The 22,473-nt window shown below is 45.0% G+C and overlaps 1 protein-coding gene across 5 annotated transcripts in view; it reads right to left on the bottom strand.

The window, feature by feature from the left end:
* SLC45A4 (solute carrier family 45 member 4) overlaps positions 1-22,473 on the bottom strand; it is a 91,972-nt gene that overhangs the window by 53,825 nt on the left and 15,674 nt on the right. For 2 of the 5 annotated variants that reach the window (XM_030011377.2, XM_030011382.2), the window contains exon 1: positions 15,676-15,799. The exons of 2 other annotated variants lie outside the window; for them this stretch is intronic. The gene's annotated coding sequence lies outside the window, so the exon portion shown is untranslated. Of the gene's footprint in view, positions 1-5,776; positions 5,927-15,675; positions 15,800-22,473 lie in introns of those variants that run through there. One more of the 5 variants, XM_030011379.2, reaches the window with a different exon arrangement.

Here is a 22,473-nt window from a genome sequence, read left to right as displayed (position 1 = left end):
AGAGAAGTCTGAGATTAGTCTAATATCCACCTAACTTTAAGGGACCTTTTATCTCAGGGGCTGTATGGCTATTCACAGAACATATCAGAGGAAGAACTGACCAAAGTGAGAGCTGATCAATGAATGCTGCCTTTAATGCACTGAAGCTATCTGCTTACACATCTCAACAGTTTGACAGGAGCCTTCTCTAAACTATTAGACCATTCTTGAGTAATAACACTTAGCAATAGCATGGCCTTCATGAAGATAGTTAAATAGCTCTCCATCTTCTGTCATCCACACACATTTATGCTTCTTAAAGTTTGTGATTACACCACTGACTTTTCCTCATCTTTCTCCACTCGTGTTCAGTCTGGCTTCACCTCTGCCATTCTCCTTGTATGGTAGAAGAAATACTGGTACAAGATTTTTACCCTCTACTCTTTGCACTGGTTTAATAATCTTTGTGGTTCAGCAGAAGCTGTTGAGAACAAGCATAGCACAAGCTAAGGCATTCAGCTCTTTGCTTTGAACTTTCATTGCTTTCAGTTCTCTGATCCTAAAAGTAACAGATGCAGTCTTCTCACTGCTCCTCTGGAAAGTTGAGCCTGACCTTATAGTATTCTAGATGTTACATTTCCAGCTCCCTGATCTGTCACTCCTGATCAACTCTTGGTGGCTTCTACTTGCTATAATATACCAATTTCTCCATTTTCAAAACTGATTTGATGTTCATCTTCCAGGAGATGACAACTGCCCACATCAGCAATCCAAGCAAGGAGCATCACTAATCACATACAGAGGTCAGATAAAGTATGATGTGAACACACATACACCTGGTTGATGCTGCTAGGTGTTTTTGACTAGATAAATTTCAGAAACGGATGCTTTATTTCTGTGGTGCAGAGGAAATCACAGGCTTACATCTGGGGGGGGAAACAGGAGGACAGTCATAATTCCTACAAAGGGCTGAGTTGAAGTTGCAAAACCAAAGTCAAGTACTTGAATGAATACTGCATAATATTACCTAATATCATCTTTCCAAAAGACCTTTAGGTCTTCAGATTATTTCTTTAAAGAACTGCTCTACTTTTAACTGAATACTTTCTCTTATCAGTTTATTCTGCTACAAGATAGTGGCTTGGCTTCCAACCCAGTTCCCATGAAGATAGTTAACACTTACAGGATTCCTTTCTCTAACATCAGAACTAGCTAAATCCATTTATCACACATGGAGTTGATAAGGGATAGCACAGTTGCCCCTTAATTATTTCACTGCTTGGGCTGGTTCCCTCACTGTTTGCAAGGTGTTTATAGGCAACAGTTTGTTGGAATTAACAGACTTGTCATTCAGGTTAAGGAACAACTTTACCATGTCCTTAGCCAAGTCCCTGAAGAGCAGACAAAAAGTTGTTACCTTGATATAGTGAAGTACATATTAATCCTAAGTATTTGAAGTGTTACACCTGCTTAAAGTATATGGCTGTTAAGAGCAGGCAAACAAAAAATATTAAGTGAATGAGGCTTAGAGCAACTGTCAGAGTTATCCAGGTCAGACTGTGGTGACATTAATTTTGCCTAGAATTTCTAAAAAGCCTGTTGAAAGCACTTAGGCACTTTGGATGGCTTGTTATAGGCCTTCACTGGTTTCAGTTAGATACTTTTAGAATCAATTCAAGACAACTAGAATTGCCTGAATTTGGTCACTTAAGAAGTCTTCCAGAAAAAATCCTACTCTGAAACACAAGAAGGTTTTAATAAATTAGCAGTTATGTAGGATTTCAGAGGTCCTATTAATAAGCAGGAGTAAGTGCCATGCATCCCTATATTAAGGCTCTGGCAACCTTAGATGAAAACACCACAGAAGTGGGTAGGACACTCAGATGGACTTAGAGAACATTATAACAGCTTCCGCAACTTTTGCTATGAAGAGTAGCTGACTCCAAAAATAGTATTTCTAAGTAGGGTTTCAGGAGCTTTCTAGTGTTGGTCCAGAAGTACCACCAGCTCACGCACTGAGAGCAGGCTTACTGAACAGAGATATGCAAGGACTGCAAAGGACAGTCTGAAATAAAAACAAAAACCCTGGCAAGTATTTATTCAAACACTGCTTCTGCTGGTAGGTTACTAGAGAAGGGTTTACATATTTTTCAGGAAGACCTGTGGATTATAGTGGAGAAGCAGAACCAAGGTCAGTTTCCTGTTGAAAGCAGATATTCTTACTTTTGTCCTAGTGTTACACTAGAGGTGAGGATCACCTCACACAAGTAATGATTCCTCAAACACAACAACATTCAATCAGAACACTTCAGTGAGCAAAGCATGCTGTACGTAAACAGATTGAGCCAACTAGAAAAAGCTGGGGGAGGAAATAATAGAAAGGACAAGAGCCAGAAGACCCAAGTTGTAACCAGGATTATAGCATATTCTCTACATGCTATCTTTAACAGAAGTGTCACTATACATCATGAGAAAGACAAAAAGCAGGTTGACTCCCTCCTTGCCAAACTCATTGATAACTTTCTCATGGTTACAAGCTGAGGTTGCTCCTTGCAGTTCTTGCATCTTCAGCTGTGAGCACACACACACACAATTGCCTAGCTACCAGGTTCCACAAAGGCATAGACATTTACATGTGCTGCATGTGTAGTTATGCACCTTCAGTGATAACACAAGAAGCTGAAGGAGGAAACTATTTGGTGCTTGTTAAAAAGAAAGTACATTTAGTATTTGACTAACAAAGATCTTAAAGTTGGTGCAAGTTGCTGGTCAGCACATGAAGGTATTTGACTTTTTACATTTTAGTCACTTGTCAGAGTGAGGAAGCCCTTGGGGTGAAAAATTTCATGGTTGTTAAAGCTTATTTTAATGAAAAGCATAGATTGCCCTTCTGGGCTGTATTTTATTTTGGCAGCTTTACTAAGAACACTGCTTAGTCATTTTACTTTTCCAATTACAGTACCAGCTTATGCAATAAACTAATGTGTTTACTGTTTGAACAATCACTTGCCAGATTTTTGGGAGGAATAAGATTTGATTAAAGCAATGCGCAGTTAAGCATATATATACTTAAATGTTTTAGGTTTTAAGAGCCTAAATAGACTTGAAGTTTCTTAATATTGCTTTGTGTAGCAGCCAAAATTTAATAGACAAAACAGGGGCACCACAACCCTGTTATCTCATTTCAGCAAGATGCATTTATTATGCTTTAAGAGCTTTAAGTTTCTGTTCTTCCAGTAGCAAATGTCTAATGTCAACATATTTCCTCTATAAAAATTTCTAAAAAAAAAAAAAAAAAGCAGACTTTTGACCCATGAACTTCTCCAGAGAAGTACAGATCACCATGGAGTAAAACAGACATAGTTCAAAAGCTCACTCCCATTTTGTTTAAACCTTTATTTTTAAGCCAAAAGATACTTAAATTTCTAGGTTGCAATTCCACATTAAAACAGCCGTGATGTAACACATTGCTATCCTTAACTTGCGTTCTGGTTTTCAATCAAGTGTCAGTAAATTTAAGATAACTTAACTGGGGTAGACAGTTAGGGGACAACAAATTATTTACTAGCAAAAAAATAAACCCTGCAGTAAAATAACTAACATGGTGTCTGTAAAGTTCTTCCTACTTATACACACTGCAGTTTGCACTGACTGCAGATTGCCAAAAAGTTTTGGCTAGGAAAACTTTCTCAGCACACCTTCAAGAACTTACTATGCCCTTGCTCACCACTCATCATACATGAAGTCTGGAGAAACAAGATGAATATAGAATGTGCAACTCTATCCCATATTTCCCCGATGAAAGAATACTTGTCCTGTAAAAATAAGCTTCAACCAGGCTTAAACCTTCACTTACATGGAGTGCAAAACTCTGCAAATAGGACAAGAGGAAATGCCCTCAAGTAGCACCAGGGGAGGTTTAGATTGGGTATTAGAAAAAGGTTCTTTACTGAAAGGGTTGTCAGGCATTGGAACAGGCTGCCCAGGAAAGTGGTGGAGTCACCATCTCTGGAGGTGTTAAAAAAATGCATAGATGTGGCACTTCAGGACACGGTTTAGTGGGCATAGTGGTGTCGGGTTGACAGTTGGAGTCAATGATCTTGAAGGTCTTTTCCAACCTAAACAAGTCTATAATTCTATGAAATAAAGTGTTATCAGCCTTCAGAACATGGAACTGAAATTAGCATAGACAAGTTTCCCAGGTTCAGTATGAAATGTTAATTCTTACTGAAGAAACTAGTGCAATCCAAACAGACTCCAGTTTACTTTAGGACAGACATGGGGTAACATACCCAGCCACCTGGGTAGGATCTTGAGTGACCTGATCCCAGATTTCTTCACTATACAAAAATAAACTGAACACCTGTATGTGCCTTCTCACATGCTTTCTGTTAAACACTTCCTACCATGAGGAGCAGGTGTGACTACCATTTGCTATGATTAAGCTGATTTCAGAAGCATTGGCAGTTATACACTAAAGCCATACTCTGAATCCCACTAGATCACGAACAGTGACACTTGTCTGTCACTCTGGATACATCCTCCCCACATATGCCATGAGTGAAACTGCACACCTAACTGATGAGAAAAGCTACCCAGACTTTCAGGCTCTCCCTGCACAATCTGCAGTTTAAGTCTATGCCTAACCTTCTACTTAAAAGTCTGGGGAATGCAGATCTAACATGCAACTACCAGCTCAGATATAAACAATTTGAGATTTATTCATTGGTCATGTAAACATTCTGTATTTTCATTCTTTCCTGCAAGGTTGGAAGGGCAATAGCATTATTAGAAGCCTAAACCCTTTCATATGCAAAAAGACACACTTGTGTAGCTTTAGTCTTAGCTGCTCACATCAAACAACTTATAGAGCTACAGTTTGTCCAGTAAGGCTAACAAATTAATGAAGGAAAAGTTCGGGGTTCTTGCTTGCTTTATCAGATACGATGGAGCCTAGAAGTTTCCAGCCTTGGCTTCCTGGTTTGCTCTCAGTCTCGTCCAGTATTTTAAAAATTTCTTCAGTGAAAGCCAAGAATTAGCCAGTATTCTTATTTTTATTTGAAAAGATATCACTATTACTCAGACAATTAAAAAGTTATTTAATCCCTACATCAACAGTGAACAAGAAAATGAAGCATTATAATGGCACTAGTATAACCACACCAGGTAAGAATTAGAAGTTATGCTGGACAGTCATTGAAGCAAAAATAAGGCACCCATTTTTATTTAGTAGTTGTCACTGGCAGTCTTCCACTCATTTTCCAAGTTACAGGTAGATGCAATATTAATGTACTGAATGCTGTTACTGGAGATAAAGCATTGCTTTCATTTGCACAGTGCTTCCACCTCAACCACACTAATTTAGATGCAAGACGGACAGTATATCACATGGTGGAGATGTTATAAATACAGAGCTGAAGTATTTAAAGACATTAGCATTAGACTCTGGTCTTATTAGACAATATACCCTTAGTATTAAAGCTTCAGGAACTATTACCAACACCTCCTCTAGAACACCTCTCTAGTTCAGACTATTTTTTTAAAGTACAAAGCAATTTTACTGAGAATGTTTGAAGCTCAGAACTGCAGCAGCTTTCTTAACCCATTTCCTAGAGGAAAGATCTCCAAATCATTTGGACTGCAGCAAATTCTGCATGTAATGCTGAAATCTTATTCCCTAATTAAAAGAATTTGTCTTTTGTAAGCTATGGTGTATACATTCAGTCTTAATACAGTAATTGCTATGTACAGACTTAAAGCTTTCTCTAGTAGGGATGCTTGACCATGGGCTACTTACCAGTCTGTGGCTTTGTCAGTGGGAAAGCCCCTAAAACTTCAACAATTGGTGAAGGCCATCAGGGACACATCAATTGCTAAATTCCAAGTAGGCAGAATGAAGTTGTGATCCACAATCAAGGCAACTTGTTGTCAAGTTCACCGAAGGATCCTGCAAGTGAGATATTTAGAACTACCTACACAGACTCCTTAGAGCACCACACAGACAGCAAGTCTGTTGACCAAAAGCTTCTGAAAGAGGCTGAAGTTAAGGGAACAGTGTAGCTATTATTGTACCAGTGATAAATTTAGGCATTCATTACAACCAGTTATTCAGTAACCAGCCTTAACACAGAACTGGAACTGATCTGTTGGAAAGAGTGTTAATTTAGGAGTGTAGTTAATGAGGAAGAGAAAGCTCCTAAGTGCAGCTTAGGGAAATGCCGTGCCATGTTGGGCTGCTGGAGTGAGCTGGAAGTTTGTAGTCTGATAAACATGTATGTTTAGTATTTTGCAGTTACTGAGCACTGGGTTTTTTGTGTAAGTGTAGCTTACCATGAAGTGACTTGTGCAGAGGTGGTAAGATGCAAAGAAATCTGTTCAAGGAGTACAGAGTCAAGTTTATACTGAACATCCCTGAGACACATTAGGCTTTATGTAGACAGTGGTATTAATTCAATCTAGCCATGAACAGGCTAAGAATACCCTGAAACAAAGCAGTAAGACTATCTTAAGTCATCACACCAAAGACTATTACTTGCCCACAAGTACATCCTACTGTTCCTAACATGTAAAAGAATTGCTAACAATTTAGTATCACACCCACTAGATGAATGGGCATCTATGGAAGATGCTAGCATAAGATTCACTGGATGGGAACTCAAACCCCTTTTATATACAGCTTAGCTCGGGACTAACTACACTGTTGAAAGGCCATGATAGATACACTTTTATCTAGCACTCCAGTCCAGCTCATATGCATACAAAGAAGATTAGAGATCCCACTAGTACTACAGGGTCAAAAGGCTTATTTTCAAATGGCATCCTGAATTGTCACACAAACTATCCCAGAGTGACCATCTGGAAGAGGACACATGTTATCTGGTTCAATGCCATTTCTCCAGTAGACTGAGAGATCTGCTACTGTGCAGCTGCATATTGAGAGTTTTGAACAGACCATACCTGGAAGATGACGAATTGGAAAGGTGATTTGAAAGCAAAGCAGCAGGAAAAAAAGCTCCAACTGTAAGGCCAGCAATAATTGTAGGAGCACAAAGGGTACAGATAACTGTCAGATCACTCCCCTTTTCAGCCCATGTAAGTAGCTAAGTGTTTTGACTTTAAGGCTGTGACAAGCAATGTGAATGGCAGCCGGAGCCACAGAAGTGCTACGATGTTAGAAGCAGGATAACTCCTGCACTGAGAAGTGTAAGCCTTTTCCCTCTCTACACCAAAGTTAGGAGCAGAACAAGAGCCAAAAAAAAGAACAAGAACAAACCTACATCACAAGCTGATTCCCCCAGATACATTTTTAGACAGCAAACAGGACATGTGCACTAGATGTGTTAGTGTTAAAGCAAGCTGTACATTTGTTTTGGGTTATTTTTTGAACTCTTGGGAGTTAGCCGGCCAGCCACACTACTCTAAGGAGCAATAGTTCAGACTGTCAAATCACTCCTCTGGGAGTACCCAGAGCCAGACTGAACAGGCCAGTGTACTTGCTCAGATATTCCCCTCGTAAAAGGGGAGGAGTATTTTTACCCTGTATGCATGCCTTCTCCCTCCCCACAAATAAAACCCAAACCACAAAGCCTAAAGCTCTTTTGTTACCTGGAAGCAAAGATCCAGCATCAAGACTATTTGAATAGTTGATTCCTGTTCCTCTTATTTGTACTCCCACATGATTGATAAGCAAGTTGTAGGCTAAACAGCACTCAAAATCAAGTGTATTCTGGAAGACCATTTGCTGTATGTAAGTGATGATAGCAAATTAAGTGGCACAGAAATCTGACTGTTCTGTAGTCATTGCTTGTTGGGTTAAGCCACTGGTTTCTGGATATGGTCCAGGAAGACTGATCATACATTCAAGGACAGAATGAAGATGATAAGTGTGACATGCAGTTGTGCTTTTGTAAAAGAGCACTTTGGGTTCAGCCACCAGTTAGATCATTTATTTATCTAGCACCAAAGGGTGATAATGGCTTGTTTTCAAGTCTCCAAAATAAATGAACTATACTGCATGCAGAAGTAGTCCAGGCCAGCCAGCAGAGGATAGAAAATATGCAGGGTCAGCATAACACTGGTTTCAATTTCAGTTACAAAAACATTAGCGCTCTCATTTAAAACAAGATGAGGAAGCTAGGTTCTCTCTCTGCTCTGCTAGGAGCGCCAGTCTTGCTCTCCCAGAACATTGATAAAATCCACCTCAGATACAGTTTAACAAAACAATTCAGGGGTAATGCTTTCCTGCTGCTGTTTACACACCAAGATTTTAAAAAAGCATCTTCAGTCTATTCCTTTGAGCTAAGTTTTGTTCACCTCCTCCTACCCTTTTATGCCTTGCTACATGAATAGCAGCTGTTGACTGACAATTTCAGTCTTACAAGGAAAGTAGGTCTCAGTCCACTCCCAGAGCACCTCAGGCCCCCAGATTAATCAGTCTTCATGTAACACTGCAAGAGCCTGCCAGTCAAGCCTAAAGTGTCAAGGCAGCCAGGTGTCCTAAAGCTAAAGAGAATAGTTTAATAGCCTATATCCTTCATAGATGGGAGTCCTGGAAAGCAAGTCCTCCCCAGGTCTAAGTGGGTTTTAAGAGTTTTATTAGTTGTCCACATTGTGGAGACCAACTTCCCATCACCTATATGTTGAGATTCATGTTTGAGCAGACTATGTGCCAGTAAGAATGAAACCAAGGGCAGAAGCAGCTCCTATGCCAAACCAAATCATTACCCAAGGAAAGCCTTGTGTCCTGATGCTTGCCAGGAGCAAGTTTGATGAGAAAACCTGGCTGCTTCTCCTGAGTTGTTATAATGCAGTATGCCAGTTGCAGCCTAAATGACTTCACAGTACTTGTTGGAAATACCAGTACTAAGGGGCTTTAGTCAAGCTACTGTGAGCCAGTCTCACTAAGATGGCAGTTCACAGCACACAAACCACTAACTCAGACTCCGCAGTGCTCCAAAGCCATTGCTGAGATGCCTAAAGTTCAGCTTTTAACTTTAGAGGCAAATTCAGTCTCCAGCAACTCTATCGGAGGTCTAGATTTAATAGTATGAACTCAGCTCTTTTTCACGCAGAGTATCTTATTCCACTTGGAGGAGTGAACTGTGATACAGAAGTATAATAGAATAACCAGTTTATTCAGGATAGCAATAATTATTCAGTGCTTGGATTCAAGAGACCCTCACAGTCCCAGCTGGAGGACATAATACCCTTTACCAGTGGAAGGTCTGGGTGGTTACTCCAAGTAGGGCTGTGACCCAAGTGCAAGATGTGTGGGTAACTGATAAGCTGCTGACCATAAAAGTCACCTGACCAGCAGAAGCTTACCAAAAACATGTAAAGTCTTTAGTTCACAGCACAGAGCTCCACAGTTTAACACTGTCTGCTTCCAGGCTTGGTTTCTGGACTGTCCAGGATCTCCTGTCTGGAAGGAAACTCTCAAACTGAAACACCAGCTATCTGTCAAGCTAACAAATGGTGTCACTCATCCTGACAGCAGGCATTCTGCTTCAACTTTCTGGCAACTGGATTTGCCAGAATCATTTGTATTTTCAGCTTCCGTATGGCAACTTAAATACACAGCTCTGCTCGAAAGTTATTGGACTTGTTAAATAGCAGGAGTAATGCTCTACTTAGGGAAGTATTGTTTCAAACACTCGTATCATTTTAGCACTGGTATATTAAGCCAAGTGACAATCATTGCTCTCTGTATTCCCCAAATTAACCACACTGTTGAATGGAAGCTGTTTAGTAAGGCTGACAGTGTGCCACAAATTGAAAGACCAGGAGCTCTAACAGAATAGATATCAAATCGGTTAAGCCTTCTCTAGTGGCAACAACTGCACACAAGGCTATGCCACTGTCAGCACAGTTTTGCTGAATCTTATGGCTACAGCTGGAATAGGTCACAGGCTGGGATCTTGCAAGTATTACAGGTAAAGGTCATGGGACCAACCCTTGCAAAACTAAAATGCAGCACAAAGTTCTTCATGTTACCAGTTCACTCTGCAAGCTGCTGAAGCTTTCCCCTCCATCACATGACAGCCTCATCGCTTCCACAGCAGCTCTCCCGGCAGATCGACTGGAAAGCCCCATTCAACTCAAGTAGCTTTGCCTTTGTTCAGCAGGCTTTTACACTAGCCATCACATTAAAGTCAGTTTGAAGTGCAAGTGAAGCTTGTTTTTATCTCAGTCATGACACCACCACATGTGCTCAGTTGCTCAACACACACTGCTTGATCATTTGATGCAAGTATTTTAGTGTGGCTTTTACTGGTAGGAGTAACACTAGAGGTATAGACTGCTAGTTAAACTCAAAAAGAGTTTCTCATGACGGGCAGTGTGAAAGGATTTCATTGTTTTTGCCTAACATGCAAGTAGAGGTGCCCACATACTGTGAGTGAAACTGGCTACCTACTCTAGGAGTTGAAGCTTGAAGTCATGAGGTGTTCAACTAAGAACAACAGCAGTACATCACAGGCAGATTTTACAGATTAAGTGAGACAAGATCACATGCTACCATGTAAAGGAAATGTTTATTGCTTAAAATCAGTGTCTGCTGAAAGTACAGAAGTGTTACATGCAACTGTATTCACAACTGCAAGCATTATCTAGCAGCTAGCAGGTCATTTCAGCCACCAGCTTCCCACCTAGGCATTTAACATGCCTCTCAAAGCTTAAGCATCTTTTCTACGCTACTCAGCTGGCAGCACATTTTTACTTCACGAAGGTTTTTTGAATGTAAGATACACTCTCACTGGTGAAATACACTGCAAGTACCATCCAATGTTAATATTCTCACAGCTTTTAGAAACGATCCATTTAAAACAAGTTTATACAAGGATAGAGGCAGAGTCCACACATTCCAGCCTTAGCACACAAGCAGAGCAATATTAAATTACCAAGACCTAACTTTCTAGCTGTCAGTGAATCCCAGGACTGGAGTGAGTTTAAAGGTAATTAACCTCTGATGTCACAGTCCTGCGAGATGGGTCCAAATTCAGCCTGCTTTCTCTAAGCTCCTCAGAGCCTGTATTTCCACATGGCAGAATAAAGGCCACTGGTTCAGAAGGGCCCTCAGATAGGCCACACATTTGCTTCAGTGTGAAAAATTAAGGTCACATGTTCTCAGACATACAAGCATGTGCATTGTTTCAGAGTTATACCATGCTCCATTGGAAGCCAGGTAAATATTTCACTTGTGTTGCCCCACTGAAAAGGCACATGAACAAAGTTGCACTTCATGAATTTTGTTGTAACATGACACAGAAGGAGTAGCAAGTTCACCAGCTATGTCAGTCTTCTAACCACCTTCTCACCGCTAATCAAGTACACCTCCAGCAGAAGACATCCTCCCTTGTCAGCTTAAGGCAGTACAATACAAGTGTATTTAGAACAGACTGAATTGCTAAGTCACATTTCAGCTTTGAGGGAGAGGATTGCTTTCATTTGCAAGCAGTCCCCATAGCATCCAAACATGATCAAGTCAGCAGATACTGCTCATTCCTTTCGGTGACAAACTCCCAGAGAACAGCAGGTTCCGGCAGGAGTTAACACACATTACGCAAGAGGGTTATCTATAGAACCATATGTTTTCAGTTTTACTGAAGGTGCCTCAGTTGTACATAATTGAGTGCAAGAACTGCTATCATTTCCTTGCTCAGAGAGGCATGAGCCAACCCATGTAAATTGGCCTGACATTACAAATAGCAAACTAAAATAGAAGTTGTTCCACTGATCCCATCCATTACATCATGGAAATTGTTATTTTGTCATGAAAACTCCCTTAAATACCCAATTTAATCTCATTGATACGGGAATGAAGCTCTCATTTCCAAGACAGCAGCTGCCACTACCTCTGACAGACACAGGAGCTCACAGATGTTTTTGGATGCCTCAGAGACTACTGGATGCACTTTTAAGAGCTTAAGGTAGTGTCAGCTTTTCAAACTTACAGTAAAAAGTACTTCTGGAAGCATTTATAGCCAGAGTGTCAACTAAATACCTTAATCTCTTGTCTGAAACTCCTTTATTTAGGAAGGGAAAAATTAGGCCAGTTGAACATTTCAACAATCCAGTATGATCATTAAACAAACCAAGCAAGGAAGACCTTATCTTTTGCAATACTGCTGTGGGGGAAAAAGGCATACACAAGCTATGTCAGTGCAATCACATCAGCAACCACTTCTGCCAGATATTTATGAAAAAGCCTGACTTCTAGAGGAAAACAAAGTATTCACCTGCTCACTCTTTGAGCTCAAACACCTGCTCAAGCCATATTTGATTAAATATTTTAGTAGTACTATCTGATCAAGGCAGTGGAACATAACACAGATCACAGTGGAACGGTTTTTACAGAGCAGTAAGAATATATGCTGTAACAGCACAATTTCTTCTCCTAAATCCTCATAACATTGCAGTTATCTGTCTGTGCTCTGCACTCACAGTGCTGCCTATCCCTGTAGGTCCACTTCTTGCAACGTCTCTCCTTTCCTGAAGGAGAAATCACCTCTTTTGTCCAACATTCAACATCCTGCAATATCTTCCCTATCCTTTCCCATTTGTAATTCGCTGCATTAGCCAAGTTCTAGCAACATTGATTCACTCACTGCTCCCAGTGCCAAGTCAGAGCCTTGGCTAGATCTTTTCCTCCCCTCCTTTTTTCCTCTATACATAGAGGATACTGGAGGCCAATCACTACAACACAAAACTGCCCCACAGGGAGAGAGTATTTTTCAAGGTCAAACACAGTTTCTGCACCTGCTGAAGGTGCTAAATTAGGGCATCTTAGAGTTGCAAATCACTGATAACATGATCTTTAGGAAAACTGCAGCTTTCATGGGAGATTTAAGTGCTAAGTAATTTCTTCCCCCAGTACTCTCCCACCATCATATCAGACTAGGTGAGGGTGAGACTCAACTGTTTTATGGTAAAACACTAAGATCAAGTTACAGATTAAGTGTGGAATTATTCACATTGCAGACTAGTGAAGTTTAAGTCTGAAAAGCTACACTAATTTCCCTCTTTGACCCCTCTGTCAAGTCCTCTTCCAGCATACTCACCACCCAACTTAATCCCAAAGGGGCACTCGGCCACCTTTCTCATCCCATCTTCACCTCATTAGGATTCACTATCAGAGACACCCCAATCAAGCCTCTCTAACCCCACCTTACTCATCATAGCATTCCTCCCTCATCCCTTCCCAACCTCTGCAGCCCCACACCTCCTCTGGCCCAATCCCTCACCACAGAGCTCAATCCTTTCCAATTTCCACCTCTACAGCCCTATGTCTCTCTCACCTCACTCTCTCCTTATTTCTCACCCCAAACCCTTCCTCGCCTTCCCCAGCCCCTCACCCCAAACCCTTCCTCGCCTTCCCCAGCCCCTCACCCCAAACCCTTCCTCGCCTTCCCCAGCCCCTCACCCCAAACCCTTCCTCGCCTTCCCCAGCCCCTCACCCCAAACCCTTCCTCGCCTTCCCCAGCCCCTCACCCCACACCCTTCCTCGCCTTCCCCAGCCCCTCACCCCAAACCCTTCCTCGCCTTCCCCAGCCCCTCACCCCAAACCCTTCCTCGCCTTCCCCAGCCCCTCACCCAAACCCTTCCTCGCCTTCCCCAGCCCCTCACCCCAAACCCTCCTCGCCTTCCCCAGCCCCTCACCTCCTCACCCCAAACCCTTCCTCGCCTTCCCCAGCCCCTCACCCCCCTCACCCCAAACCCTTCCTCGCTTCCCCAGCCCCTCACCTCCCTCACCCCCCAAACCCTTCCTCGCCTTCCCCAGCCCCTCACCTCCCTCACCCCAAACCCTTCCTCGCCTTCCCCAGCCCCTCACCTCCCTCACCCCAAACCCTTCCTCGCCTTCCCCAGCCCCTCACCTCCCTCACCCCAAACCCTTCTCGCCTTCCCCAGCCCCTCACCTCCCTCACCCCAAACCCTTCCTCGCCTTCCCAGCCCCTCACCTCCCTCACCCCAAACCCTTCCTCGCCTTCCCCAGCCCCTCACCTCCCTCACCCCAAACCCTCCTCGCCTTCCCCAGCCCCTCACCCCCCTCACCCCAAACCCTTCCCTCGCCTTCCCCAGCCCCTCACCCCCCTCACCCCAAACCCTTCCTCGCCTTCCCCAGCCCCTCACCCCCCTCACCCCAAACCCTTCCTCGCCTTCCCCAGCCCCTCACCTCCCTCACCCCAAACCCTTCCTCGCCTTCCCCAGCCCCTCACCTCCCTCACCCCAAACCCTTCCTCGCCTTCCCCAGCCCCTCACCTCCCTCACCCCAAACCCTTCCTCGCCTTCCCCAAGCCCTCACCTCCCTCACCCCCAAACCCTTCCTCGCCTTCCCAGCCCCTCACCTCCCTCACCCCAAACCCTTCCTCGCCTTCCCCAGCCCCTCACCTCCCTCACCCCAAACCCTTCCTCGCCTTCCCCAGCCCCTCACCCCAAACCCTTCCCTCGCCTTCCCCAGCCCCTCACCCCCAAACCCTTCCTCGCCTTCCCCAGCCCCTCACCCCAAACCCTTCCTCGCCTTCCCCAGCCCCTCACCCCAAACCCTTCCTCGCCTTCCCCAGCCCCTCACCCCAAACCCTTCCTCGCCTTCCCCAGCCCCTCACCCCAAACCCTTCCTCGCCTTCCCCAGCCCCTCACCCCAAACCCTTCCTCGCCTTCCCCAGCCCCTCACCTCCCTCACCCCAAACCCTTCCTCGCCTTCCCCAGCCCCTCACCTCCCTCACCCCAAACCCTTCCTCGCCTTCCCCAGCCCCTCACCTCCCTCACCCCAAACCCTTCCTCGCCTTCCCCAGCCCCTCACCTCCCTCACCCCAAACCCCTTCCTCGCCTTCCCCAGCCCCTCACCCCCCTCACCCCAAACCCTTCCTCGCCTTCCCCAGCCCCTCACCTCCCTCACCCCAAACCCTTCCTCGCCTTCCCCAGCCCCTCACCTCCCTCACCCCAAACCCTTCCTCGCCTTCCCCAGCCCCTCACCTCCCTCACCCCAAACCCTTCCTCGCCTTCCCCAGCCCCTCACCTCCCTCACCCCAAACCCTTCCTCGCCTTCCCCAGCCCCTCACCTCCCTCACCCCAAACCCTTCCTCGCCTTCCCCAGCCCCTCACCTCCCTCACCCCAAACCCTTCCTCGCCTTCCCCAGCCCCTCACCTCCCTCACCCCAAACCCTTCCTCGCCTTCCCCAGCCCCTCACCTCCCTCACCCCAAACCCTTCCTCGCCTTCCCCAGCCCCTCACCTCCCTCACCCCAAACCCTTCCTCGCCTTCCCCAGCCCCTCACCTCCCTCACCCCAAACCCTTCCTCGCCTTCCCCAGCCCCTCACCTCCCTCACCCCAAACCCTTCCTCGCCTTCCCCAGCCCCTCACCTCCCTCACCCCAAACCCTTCCTCGCCTTCCCCAGCCCCTCACCTCCCTCACCCCAAACCCTTCCTCGCCTTCCCCAGCCCCTCACCTCCCTCACCCCAAACCCTTCCTCGCCTTCCCCAGCCCCTCACCTCCCTCACCCCAAACCCTTCCTCGCCTTCCCCAGCCCCTCACCCCAAACCCTTCCTCGCCTTCCCCAGCCCCTCACCCCAAACCTCCCCAACCGCTCCTTACCTTCACCCCCCGCCCCGGGCACCTCTCACACCTCAGCCGCCCCCCACCCCCGAGGCCCACTCGCCCCCTCCCGCCCCCCGAAGCCCCTCGCCCACCGGCCCCCTTACCTGCCCCCGGGTCTCCCCCTGCACCCGGGACCTGCTCCGTGCGGCGGGGGAGGCGGCGGTGCCGGGAGGTGGCCGCGGCGGCCGGCGGGGAGGGTGGGGGGGGGAAGGGGGGAAGGAGGAGGAAGAGGAGGAGGGAGGGGCGAGGTCACTCACGGCGGCACGAGCGCGGCGGGCGACACCGGGCACCAGCGGCCGCTTTATACCGGGCTCCTCGGAAACCGTCTCTCGCTTCCGCTTCCGCCCCCCCCTCCCCGCGCCGGGGGTCATGAATATGCAGCGAGGGGGCGTGGCCGGCGGGGGGTAGGGGCGGTGGCGGGCCGGGGGCGTTGCTAAGGCGACGGGGCGGGCGGGCTACGGGGGCGCCCGGGCATCCCCCCCAGGGCGCGGCCGGCGGCGCTCGCACCTGAGGCGAGGGGAGGCGAGGCGAGGCGGGGAGGGCGGCGGGCGGCTGCCGGGGGCCGGTCAGGTGTAGCGGTCGTTCCCGCTGTCCGGGGTGGGGGGAAGGACGATCCCGCCGGCACCTCTTCCCGGGGCCGAAGGGGAGCTCCTGGGCAGAAAGGGAGCCCCTTTTCCGCCCCGAGGGCGGTTGGAGGCCGCCACCCGATCTGCCCCCACCGAGTTTGCGTGCGTTTTCCACAGAAACTCGGCGGCGACGTGGCGCTGAGCCCCTCTTCCCATCCGAAAAAGTTGCGTCAAGTACAGCTCAAAACTAACAACTTGGAAAGTGCAGGAACGGACGCCCTTCCCTACCTGAGATACCCCAAACGCGTTGGCCCCAAATTACCAAAATTTTCCTTCGTCGTGAGGAAAAATAACACCTTTTCCTCAGGTTTGGCCACACGCGAGGTCCCATCCTGCCTCCCCACCTCGCCTCTGCTGAGGCCGCGAGAGACGACTCTCCGCACATCCAGCCCAGCGCTTCAACGGGGTGTGCCGTGCCAGGCAACCCATCGCACTCATCGCGTCTGCAATGTGCAACGCTCAGTATACAACGTGCAGCGACCTCCAGGAAATTACAACGCTTCGGTCCTGATTGCAGCCACGGTCCTGCTGCATTGTAAGCACCCCCTGCAAACTTGCCATAAAAGACTGCGTTTTTTTAGCTCAGACGTGTGGGTTTTTATTCCCAATTACTTACGTCTCCTAGCCTTAATTGTGCTGACAGCATTGGGCAGGGTAGCGTAGTATTTAATTTTCATTACTTACATAAACTGGGGATGCATAAAGTAGTCTGTGAGTGGCATGTAAAAATGCACATTACGTTACGTAAGTGTAATTGTTTTCTGTTTCTTGACACGCCGTTAACTGTATATTCCAAAACAATTTTTTATTATTGTGAACTTCTTTCTCTGCAGCTCATGAATAAATAAACCACGAAGCATACCAGACTTAAGAAAAAGGAAAACCACAGAAGGCAAAATGGAAGAACTGTAGACGTCTATGCACTATTAAAAAGCAATATGAATCTTGAGTCTAACAAAAATACTGCAACTGAAGTCCTAAAGAAACAAAAAAAAGGCATTAATCTTTTATTCTAGAATGCTGTTATCAATATGTATTTATTTTTAGGCTAATTCAGACCAAGGACTGAAAAGTGTGCATGACCACAATCATGCACAACCCACTAAATTAACCATCCTCTGGTGAGGATTCCCAAAGTCTATTCAAAGAATGACGGGTTTTTTTACATACTACTGATGTTTATAAATACTGTAATGATATTGCTAGCTTTTTGGAAAAAAAAAAAAAGTGGCAAAATAATTCTCTTAATTAGCCAAATGGTGAAGATAAAGGTACCATACCGACAATAGCTCAGTGTAACACCTACTCTTGACAGTAAAACAACATCCATTGTACCACAACTGAATGTATGTAGTATAGCTTAATAAAACATTAAAGTTTGTTCCACAGAAGGAACAAAATATACCTATATTTATAGTAGTAGAAAAGTCTAATGACTTGTGGTAACAGAAAAGATTTTAGTGGAAATTATATGAGACTCTAACACAACTGAAAACACTGAGAAGAGATCTCAGGAACTTCTAAGATGTGCTTCTTGTTATCCATAGATTTGTGGCAGCCTGGGCTACCTGCTGTTTTGACACCTCGCTTTAAAGTAACTGAAAAAGATTACTATTTTTTTGTCCTTTTGTTGCCTGCTGTTGTGGTGAAGCGTGGTCCTTACCTCACCGTGACATTTTAGACCTGTTCTGGCAATGTCCAGACATGTCCAGGCATGTCCAGATATTTCTCCATTGTATTTCTTCATGTGATTTTCGCTTGAGAGTTGTTAACTGTCAGCCCTTAGCTGAGCCTAGAGTCAGAAAGGGTAATTTTCCATAAACCAAACATTTTAGTTTAAAAAATCCAATTTTTTATAACGAGAGCGAGGGGGTGGAAAACATAAATCCAAGGAAACAGACCCACCTTTTCCCTCTGAGGTTCTTACTCAACTCCAAATATTTAACCCATAATAAATAAACGCATCCTCAAGTCTTGGCAGGGGAGAAATGAGTGTCAGTCAAGAGACTAATGTGCTGTCCAGACGTGTGCTGCGTTTGCCTGGGAGAGGGACTGATGTTTGTGGGACTGGGAGAAAAGCCCCTAAACTGTGGTTGGGAGTGAGGTTGGAGACACGCTTTGCTTCCCAGCTTTTGTGAGGGTCAACCTTTAGCAGGTCTCTCCTTGGCAGGGTGGTGGTTGTGAGTCCTGTTCCTTGGTGCGTCCCTAGGCAATGTGTAGCGAGTTGAGGCACTTCAGCGAGAGCTTTCCCTAACGAAAGCATTCAGAAGTCACCTTAAAATCTCTCTGTGACTCTTATTATGCATGTTTCCATTTTGTGAGTCACGTAGTTGGAGAAACCCCCAAGGTACTGATCCCTCACTTATCCTTGCTTCCACTGGTTTGTTTGGCATGCAGTACCAAGGACTTTAAAAAAAATAAATCTACGGGACCTCTGAACACTGGAGAGCAATATCCTGCTCTAAAAGCCTTGCCCTTTGTCTTGGCATAGAAATCGGAGCAAGGGGTCTTCCCTATTTAATGAGATATGTTAATTAACCAGACGGCAGGATCATCAACAAGCTGCCGTGAGTTCTCTCTACTCCATTTCACAGGTACTTGGCTTACAAAATTGTTATGAAAATTTACCATCCAGCCAAGCCAAACAAACAACACCCCCAACGTTATTTTACATGCGTGTCAAAAGAAATAACTTGCCGCAGGCAAAGCGGGTGAAGGAATTTTACAAGGCTGCGTCTGATCCTCCCTCTCCCCTCCCTCAGACAGTTAAAGAAATGTTTGTATGATGAAAGGGGTAAGGGAGCAGAGGACAGCTGGTTAGGAATTAATGAAATGTTTGAGCATTATCATGCGATAATGGATTTAGCTGACTGTTTGCCAGTGTTCAGATGTAGTGTGAATTGCTTTATATGAAACGCGGGGATTCCTAGATTATCCAAACCTCATGAGACTGTTGCTGTTCCTAAACTCTTGAAACTGTGACTTTAAAAAAAGGTAGTTCTTCATCGGGATGGACAAAAGCCCATGGGATTGTTTTGACTTGCTTTCAGACTTAATGATGTTTGACACAGCCAACTCTTAGAGGTGTCTCCTAATGGGGAGTGGCCATGGGTTTGGGAAGCCTGAGGCCAGACTTGAAGCAAATCTGAGCACCCATAAGCCCAGGTGAGGTCTCCCAACCAGGACACTTGTAAACAGGACATGAAAAATGAGTCTCAACTTTTACACATTTCGCCTGTAACTTATCCCCAGGGTATCTCTCACAAAGGGTGAGATATCTGATGGGAAACCTGTGCTCTGGGCTTGAAACTGCTGTCTATCCTTCTTCCCAACCTCCCCCAATATATGCTGTCATTAAGCTGGAACTTTAATGGCTGTGTAAAATGGCCCATGTCCCTTGATGCTTCCCGCCTGACCCCCCCCCCCCCCCAAAAAAAAAAAAAAAACCAAACCCAAAACATTGGGATGCTTCTGGTTTCTGCCTGCCAGATGAGAGCTGTAGACTTGCCGCAAGCCAACCAAAGATATTTTGTCTGGACGCAGACGACTCTTAAGAAAGCCTTATGGACAGCAGGATACTGTGTGTGAGTTTGTGACTGGGACCCAGACAGGCAGATTTGCTGGTCAATTTAGGTTGCCTGTGGTAGCCAAAATTGACTTTGAATTCCGAGAGCCAAATGGCTTCAGGCAGGACCTGCAGATATGGAGTGTGACAGCCCTTTGCCTTGTCTCGTGCTCAAAGTTTACCTCTCTGGAGCCAGTTGGCTTGTGTCACCCTAGAGCAATGTCAACAGTCCTAAGCAAACTGGGTGGTGCAGGCGTAGGGTCTCTTTGCCTTTCCCCTGGGCTGAAACCTGGAGTAAAAGCAGTAGCTATACCTTCCCACACCATCCCCATATGGAAAAGAAATAGCTCATGGTGGAGACTCAAGCTGATAGCAGTTATGTTGGCAAGATGCTAATACAGACTGTAAGATGTGTTTGCTGCTGCTGCCACTTGTGAGGTCTCATCATGAGTTAATGCCTTGAAGAATGAGAGTTCCCTATCATTATTTTCCTGGTTTGCACAGCTAAAAAGTGGTATTAACAGCTGCAAAAATTATCCTGCCTCTTGAATTTATGTGGTCTATAATTATCTTCACAATAAAACTGCGAGGAATTAAGCTCCAGTGCAGTTTATAGTTGACAAGGGATGACTTGACAGGCCTTCAAGAACTGTGGCTTTCAGTCCACACGTAAGTGCCAAAAGCAGTTAAAATGCTGGTAGACAGCATTTGAGAACAGCAGGGCTTGTTCATCTCAGTCACGTCTTCCCTTGCAATGGAGAGACCAGAACCTCTTTTTTTAATGCTATTTACTCTTTCTGTTTCTCTCCGCTTGGCCAATGAGTTGAGATTAGTCACTTTTCCTTCCGAGCTGCCTCATACTAAACCATGACTATGATGTTTATGAGGTTTCCATTGCTGCACAGGGATATTTGTACTTTGGTCTCTCTGTTTTTACTCAAAGTCAAATTGAAAAATGGATACATATTCATCGTATTGGGTTTGCAAAGAACCAAAATCCTGAACCAAAGCCTGAAGTACAGGAGGCTGTTTAAGTCTGAGATGATTTTCAAGTGACTTCATTCACTTTAGCCTTACCCTGGTGAAAGCTGGCCAGTATTATTGCCAATTTACACTGCTGAATACAGAAAAAAGACCAGTTAGTTTTCTGGCTGTACAGGCTCCCGCAGCCTTTCGGAAAGGCAACTTTACTGAAGTTTCACCGGAGAGATCTTGGTTCCTTAATGCTTTCTCATAACAACACAACATTTCATGGATTAATTCATAGATGATAACCAGTTGGGCTAGTCCAGTGCAGAATAAAATATCGTATTTTATCTGGTCACAACACAAATGCTTAGTCTGTAGCTCTAGACACTGAAACATGACCTCTAGTTAACTGAGCATTTATCCCTGTTCACACTGCCTTCTTGTTTTGCAGCCTTTTAGCTACAGCTGGATTCAAACTATGCAGGTGTTATTGGGCACGTCTGTTTTGATCACCCAGGTGGGACCTGAAGCCTCTATAGCCTTGCTGGAGGACTTGCTTTACTCTTTGCTCTGCTAAGGCCTGTTACAACCACGTGTTGCGATTTATCTCATCTCTCCCCTTGCCTAATCGGTCACATACCTAATCGATGTTTGCAATATTCTGGGTCCCAGCATAGACAGGATTTCAAATTGTTTAGCCCTGTGTCATCAACACTGCATCTGCAAAACCAGCAGCATTCTCTGTATTTTTGGAAAATCCTAGGAAACAACTCAGAAGGAGCTACACCTAAGCTAGTGACTTCTGCAGCTATGACTCAGTGTTAGCAGAGGTCCATGAGCAGTCACAAAAATAGAGACTGTTGTGCTGACTATTTTCAGGGTTTTTTTACATTCCCTTGAAAACATGAGTAACACTCACCTGGGTGATGGAAAAGTGAGTTGGATTGGCACTGGTTGGCAATGGGATGGAAAATTAGTATGTAAAGAACCTAGTGATTAAGATAAGGAAAACAATGTTAAGAGTCTTAGGTAAAGCCAAGTTTTATAGCCCTCGAGCTTTTAATTGTGAAATTGTTGGCTCTCATTTTGTTTCTGAAATAGAAATCTATTTAAATGACTTAAGCAACCCAAGTTTCAAGAATAACCACGAGCAGACTGTTGTTGTAGTTGTGACCGAGAAACTGAAATTAATTGGGTGAATACTTTTTATTCTAGTTGCTTGAATTTCCAAACACAACCAAACAACTGCAGACCCCAAAGTGTTTCATATAAAAGTAATTTTAAACTTTGAGGAAAAAATCAAATGCATTTACAAAGTCCAAAGTTGATTGGAGTGGAAATAAAAATCCCCAGCAAAATACCGAGATTTTTTTAGGGTTCTTTTAATCGCTCCCCCCAATAAGAATTGGATGAAAACTGACAAATTCAGTTTTTGGAATTAACTTAGCACAGTTGTGTTCAACAATTTTTCCCTTTTCCTAGAACTAGAATTTTTCCAGAATATCAGCCCAGTTGTCAGTTTTCATGCAGTGTTTGATTTGGGGAATTCCCTCTACCTGAAGCACAGTGCAGATACTGCACACTGCTGTTCTTGGGGTCTAGTTTCACTTCACAGCTAAAATGATTTAAAAGCTAGTTTCTCCCAAAAGGAGAAACTTTTCCTTTTTCATCTGCTGATTGTATATGCTCAGGATGAGTCAGTTCATCTATCTGATTTGGTGGGAAACCCTACATAAAAAAAG

This window comes from Aquila chrysaetos, chromosome 4 (genome assembly GCF_900496995.4).
Source record: "Aquila chrysaetos chrysaetos chromosome 4, bAquChr1.4, whole genome shotgun sequence".
NCBI classification, from domain to species: Eukaryota; Metazoa; Chordata; class Aves; order Accipitriformes; family Accipitridae; genus Aquila; species Aquila chrysaetos.
This window is presented reverse-complemented; position numbering and strand designations above follow the sequence as displayed.